The sequence below is a fragment of the Acipenser ruthenus genome, unplaced genomic scaffold (assembly GCF_902713425.1).
Source record: "Acipenser ruthenus unplaced genomic scaffold, fAciRut3.2 maternal haplotype, whole genome shotgun sequence".
In the NCBI taxonomy this organism is placed as follows: domain Eukaryota; kingdom Metazoa; phylum Chordata; class Actinopteri; order Acipenseriformes; family Acipenseridae; genus Acipenser; species Acipenser ruthenus.
The window spans coordinates 32,501-39,395 of NW_026708208.1; the positions used below are offsets into that span (position 1 = coordinate 32,501).

Sequence of the window (6,895 nt, forward strand, 5' to 3'; positions counted from 1 at the left end):
GGAGACATCATTTCCTTCTGCTATAAAGATATTTCAGAGGGCTGGATCGCATCAATATCAGGGTCTAGTGCTGTATATTATAAAGACATTTCGGAGGGCTGGATCGCATCAATATCAGGGTCTAGCGCTGTATATTATAAAGACATTTCAGAGGGCTGGATCGCATCGATATCAGGGTCTAGCGCTGTATATTATAAAGACATTTCAGAGGGCTGGATCGCATCGATATCAGGGTCTAGCGCTGTATATTATAAAGACATTTCAGAGGGCTGGATCGCATCAATATCAGGGTCTAGCGCTGTATATTATAAAGACATTTCAGAGGGCTGGATCGCATCGATATCAGGGTCTAGCGCTGTATATTATAAAGACATTTCAGAGGGCTGGATCGCATCAATATCAGGGTCTAGTGCTGTATATTATAAAGACATTTCAGAGGGCTGGATCGCATCGATATCAGGGTCTAGCGCTATATATTATAAAGACATTTCAGAGGGCTGGATCGCATCAATATCAGGGTCTAGCGCTGTATATTATAAAGACATTTCAGAGGGCTGGATCGCATCGATATCAGGGTCTAGCGCTGTATATTATAAAGACATTTCAGAGGGCTGGATCGCATCGATATCAGGGTCTAGCGCTGTATATTATAAAGACATTTCAGAGGGCTGGATCGCATCGATATCAGGGTCTAGCGCTATATATTATAAAGACATATCAGAGGGTTGGATCGCATCAATATCAGGGTCTAGCGCTGTATATTATAAAGACATTTCAGAGGGCTGGATCGCATCACTATCAGGGTCTAGCGCTGTATATTATAAAGACATTTCAGAGGGCTGGATCGCATCGATATCAGGGTCTAGCGCTGTATATTATAAAGACATTTCAGAGGGCTGGATCGCATCAATATCAGGGTCTAGCGCTGTATATTATAAAGACATTTCAGAGGGCTGGATCGCATCAATATCAGGGTCTAGCGCTGTATATTATAAAGACATTTCAGAGGGCTGGATCGCATCGATATCAGGGTCTAGCGCTGTATATTATAAAGACATTTCAGAGGGCTGGATCGCATCGATATCAGGGTCTAGCGCTATATATTATAAAGACATATCAGAGGGTTGGATCGCATCAATATCAGGGTCTAGCGCTGTATATTATAAAGACATTTCAGAGGGCTGGATCGCATCAATATCAGGGTCTAGCGCTGTATATTATAAAGACATTTCAGAGGGCTGGATCGCATCGATATCAGGGTCTAGCGCTATATATTATAAAGACATATCAGAGGGTTGGATCGCATCAATATCAGGGTCTAGCGCTGTATATTATAAAGACATTTCAGAGGGCTGGATCGCATCAATATCAGGGTCTAGCGCTGTATATTATAAAGACATTTCAGAGGGCTGGATCGCATCAATATCAGGGTCTAGCGCTGTATATTATAAAGACATTTCAGAGGGCTGGATCGCATCAATATCAGGGTCTAGCGCTGTATATTATAAAGACATTTCAGAGGGCTGGATCGCATCAATATCAGGTTCTAGCGCTGTATATTATAAAGACATTTCAGAGGGCTGGATCGCATCAATATCAGGGTCTAGCGCTGTATATTATAAAGACATTTCAGAGGGCTGGATCGCATCAATATCAGGGTCTAGTGCTGTATATTATAAAGACATTTCAGAGGGCTGGATCGCATCAATATCAGGGTCTAGTGCTATATATTATAAAGACATTTCAGAGGGCTGGATCGCATCAATATCAGGGTCTAGCGCTGTATATTATAAAGACATTTCAGAGGGCTGGATCGCATCGATATCAGGGTCTAGCGCTGTATATTATAAAGACATTTCAGAGGGCTGGATCGCATCGATATCAGGGTCTAGCGCTGTATATTATAAAGACATTTCAGAGGGCTGGATCGCATCAATATCAGGGTCTAGCGCTGTATATTATAAAGACATTTCAGAGGGCTGGATCGCATCGATATCAGGGTCTAGCGCTGTGTATTATAAAGACATTTCAGAGGGCTGGATCGCATCAATATCAGGGTCTAGCGCTGTATATTATAAAGACATTTCAGAGGGCTGGATCGCATCAATATCAGGGTCTAGCGCTGTATATTATAAAGACATTTCAGAGGGCTGGATCGCATCAATATCAGGGTCTAGCGCTGTAGATTATAAAGACATTTCAGAGGGCTGGATCGCATCACTATCAGGGTCTAGTGCTGTATATTATAAAGACATTTCAGAGGGCTGGATCACATCAATATCAGGGTCTAGCGCTGTATATTATAAAGACATTTCAGAGGGCTGGATCGCATCAATATCAGGGAGGCTCTTACACACTCTGAACAGCCTCCCTCTGCTAAGCAGAGAATGTTGATAGCACAAATGCTATTTTTATCCTAGTTGCCATGGAAACCACAGCACTAAGGCCTACAAGTTGTTCGCTGAATATTATCACTTTCCAATAGGTAACACGCAAATGTAATTTAATTTAGAGGAAGACAAGGTTACAAAAATACTTTAAAATCCATTCTCTCACCTCTTATTAGCTTTATTAACAGTATCGCTGGTCCCTCCCTTTAAAGGAGCGCTGACCATCTTTAAAATCCATTCTCTCACCTCTCAGCTTTATTAACAGTATCGCTGGCCCCTCCCTTTAAAGGAGCGCTGACCATCTTTAAAATCCATTCTCTCACCTCTTATTAGCTTTATTAACAGTATCGCTGGTCCCTCCCTTTAAAGGAGCGCTGACCATCTTTAAAATCCATTCTCTCACCTCTTATTAGCTTTATTAACAGTATTGCTGGTCCCTCCCTTTAAAGGAGCGCTGACCATCTTTAAAATCCATTCTCTCACCTCTTATTAGCTTTATTAACAGTATCGCTGGCCCCTCCCTTTAAAGGAGCGCTGACCATCTTTAAAATCCATTCTCTCACCTCTTATTAGCTTCATTAACAGTATCGCTGGCCCCTCCCTTTAAAGGAGCGCTGACCATCTTTAAAATCCATTCTCTCACCTCTTATTAGCTTTATTAACAGTATCGCTGGACCCTCCCTTTAAAGGAGCGCTGACCATCTTTAAAATCCATTCTCTCACCTCTTATTAGCTTTATTAACAGTATCGCTGGTCCCTTGAAGGTTATTCTAGTATATGGACCCATCCATGATTCTTTATATTGCACAGTATATAAAGCACGGTGGTATGGCTCTTGTTTTTTGGGTCAGTATGTTTCGTAAGTTGTTGGTAAATCACACAGGTGCAGAAATAACAAGAAAACAGACATTTCAGAGAATTAAAAACCTCACGATTGAAATGACAATATATTGTGACATATATTTTTTCTTTTTGATTATCTATCTGTCTATCTATAAAGTAGCTTAGATTACCAATAATTCTCCTCTCCCCTCTCTCCTCATCTCCCCCCTCTCCTCCCCTCTCTCTTCTCTCCTCTCCTCTCTCTCTTCTCTCCTCTCCTCCCCTCTCCCTCTCCCCTCTCTCTCCCCTCTCTCCCTCTCTCTCCTCTCTCTTCTCTCCTCTCCTCCCCTCTCCCTCTCCTCTCCTCTCTCCCCTCCTCTCCTCCCCTCTCCTCTCCTCCCCTCTCCTCTCTCTCCTCTCTCTCTTCTCTCCTCTCCTCCCCTCTCCTCTCCTCCCCTCTCCTCTCCTCCCCTCTCCTCTCTCTCCTCTCTCTCTTCTCTCCTCTCCTCCCCTCTCCTCTCCTCTCCCTCCTCTCTCCCTCTCTTCTCTCCTCTCCTCTCTCTCCTCTCTCCCCCTCCTCTCTCCCCTCCTGTCTCCTCCCCTCTCCTCTCTCCCCTCTCTCTTCTCTCCTCTCCCTCTCTCTCCTCTCTCCCCCTCCTCTCTCCCCTCCTGTCTCCTCCCCTCTCCTCTCTCCCCTCTCTCTTCTCTCCTCTCCCTCTCTCTCCTCTCTCCCCCTCCTCTCTCCCCTCCTGTCTCCTCCCCTCTCCTCTCTCCCCTCTCTCTTCTCTCCTCTCCCTCTCTCTCCTCTCTCCCCCTCCTCTCTCCCCTCCTGTCTCCTCCCCTCTCCTCTCTCCCCTCTCTCTTCTCTCCTCTCTCTCTCTCTCTCCTCTCTCCTCTCCTCTCCTCTCTCCCCTCTCTCTCCTCTCCTCTCTCTCTATATATGTAAAGTATCTTAGATTACTCATAATTATCTATCAATCTATCTATCTATCTATATCTATATATTTTGACATATATTTTTTGTAAGGGTTAACTTTTTCTTTATGAATATCTATCTATCTATCTATCTATCTATCTATCTATCTATCTATCTATCTGTGTGTGTGTGTGTAGAGTCATATAATTAATTAAGAAGCATGAACACAGACACACACACACACACACACACACACACACACACACACACAGACACTGACACACACACGCACGCACGCACGCACGCACGCACGCCCGCGGCGTGCTCGGTGTTGCAAAACGTGCTGCACGCACACTGACACGCAGGGTCAACCACGCGATGAAACCACAGCGACGCGACGCAGCTGGAGATTTGATTTTAAAAAAACAAAACACAAATAATAATAATAATAATAATAACAATAATAATAACAATAATAATAACAATAACAATAATAATAATAATAATAATAATAATGATAATAATAATAATAATAATAATAATAATAATAATAATAATAATAATAATATAATTTTAAAGGGAATAATAATAAAGTAAATAAATACAAAAAAAAAAAAAATTCACAGAATGATTTTTAACAAGATAATATACTTACAGTTCCTGTCGCTGGTCCAATGAATGCCATTACACCCCTCTCTGTATCTCTGTCTCTCTCTCTCTATATATAAGCGGTGTCCTGGTTCATAAGCGATACTAGTTATTATATATATTTATTTATAATTATATCGTATAAAATGCATCTACCTATAAAATACATGCATGCATTTCGACATGGGATCTATGACACACACACACACCCCCCCCCCACACTGTTGTCGCTGTTTCTAGCCCACCAAGGATCGCGTGATCAGTTTCCCCAGGGATATTTATTTATTTATTCATTTATTTATTTATTTATTTAGTGATAGATTGATTTTTTTAAATTGTATTTTATTTAATTGTGTGTTTTTTTCTCCCCCCCCCTCTCACGGTAGATCCGAATGCAGCTCAATGTGTCAGTCCGCACTAGACGATCCCGGAGCGATCGAGTCCCGGGGAGAGGAGGGGCGGGTTTATCGACTGCTCAGGTCTGGTTGCCCAGGCAACCGCACCACAAACCCGACTCCCTCACTTCCGATTTCGGTTACCGAGGCGTTATTATTATTATTATTATTATTATTATTATTATTATTATTATTATTTATTTTTTAGCAGACGCCCTTATAATGTATACGTTTAAATAATAATAATAATAATAATGTAACGAGGTGACCAGAACTGAACACGATATTCTAGGTGAGGTCTTACTAATGCATTGTAAAGTTGTAACATTGAATGTAATTTGTATCTAAAAATTCAACAGCACAAACTGTCATTATTTGTAACAAAAAAAAGGATGTCATATTATATAATGGCCACAAGGGGGCAATGTTAGCCACAAAATAGACGTTAAAAAAAGAGTCAGTTTTTACTTGGACACGTTTGTGTGTCTTTCAGTGTGTGTGTGTCAGTGTGTGTGTCTCAGTGTGTGTGTGTCTCTCTCTGTGTGTGTGTGTCTCTGTGTGTGTCTCTGTGTGTGTCAGTGTGTGTGTATTTCAGTGTGTGTGTGTGTCTTTCAGTGTGTGTGCGTGTGTGTGTCTCAGTGTGTGTGTGTCAGTGTGTGTGTGTGTCTTTCAGTGTGTGTGCGTGTGTCTCAGTGTGTGTGTCTCAGTGTGTGTGTGTGTGTCTCCGTGTGTGTGTGTCTCAGTGTGTGTGTCAGTGTGAGTATATCAGTGAGTGTGTGTATGTGTGTGTCTCAGTGTGTGTGTCTCAGTGTGTGTCTCTGTGTGTGTCTCAGTGTGTGTGTGTGTCTCAGTGTGTGTGTGTCTGTGTGTGTGTCAGTGTGTGTGTGTCTGTCAGTGTGTGTGTGTCTGTGTGTGTCTCAGTGTGTGTGTGTCTCAGTGTGTGTGTGTCTGTGTGTGTGTCAGTGTGTGTGTGTCTGTCAGTGTGTGTGTGTCTGTGTGTGTCTCAGTGTGTGTGTGTCAGTGTGTGTCTCAGTGTGTGTCTCTGTGTGTGTGTGTGTCTCAGTGTGTGTGTGTCTGTGTGTGTGTCAGTGTGTGTGTGTCTCAGTGTGTGTGTGTCTGTGTGTGTGTCAGTGTGTGTGTGTCTGTCAGTGTGTGTGTGTCTGTGTGTGTCTCAGTGTGTGTGTGTCAGTGTGTGTCTCAGTGTGTGTGTCTGTGTGTGTCTCAGTGTGTGTGTGTCTCAGCTCTGAGTTTATTATTATTATTATTATTATTATTATTATTATTATTATTATAGTTTTATAACAGTCTCTCAGCTCTGTGTGTGTCTGTGTGTTTTTATTCTAGGGCAGCTGTTCTGTTTAAATCTCTCGCCAGCGATGATCTCAGAACCGCCTGTTCAAACAAAACAGGCCGGAGATTTCAAAGACGAAAAAAGAGAATTGGAACCACCTGCCACAGCACTGTCAATAGGGTGCGGGGCCAAACGCCTCACCGGAGATCTTCCTTTGTATTTACCGTCTCCCGACTTTTACAGAGCAGAGGGAGGCTGTTCAGAGAGTGTAAGAGCCTCTCTTTCTCTCTTTCTGCTCCACCAGCACAGAGGGAGGCTGTTCAGAGAGTGTAAGAGCCTCCCTTTCTCTCTCTCTGTCTCTGCTCCACCAGCACAGAGCAGAGGGAGGCTGTTCAGAGAGTGTAACAGCCTCTCTTTCTCTGCTCCACTAGCA

General features: G+C 42.9%; 1 protein-coding gene across 1 annotated transcript in view; it reads right to left on the reverse strand.

The window, feature by feature from the left end:
* The window catches only part of LOC117432580 (transcription factor 20), a 22,763-nt gene extending 17,575 nt beyond the window's left edge, over positions 1–5,188 (reverse strand). Inside the window, exon 1 of the mRNA XM_059020308.1 lies at positions 4,784–5,188. The gene's annotated coding sequence lies outside the window, so the exon portion shown is untranslated. The remainder of the gene's footprint in view (positions 1–4,783) is intronic.
* Between the last annotated feature and the right edge of the window lie 1,707 nt (positions 5,189–6,895).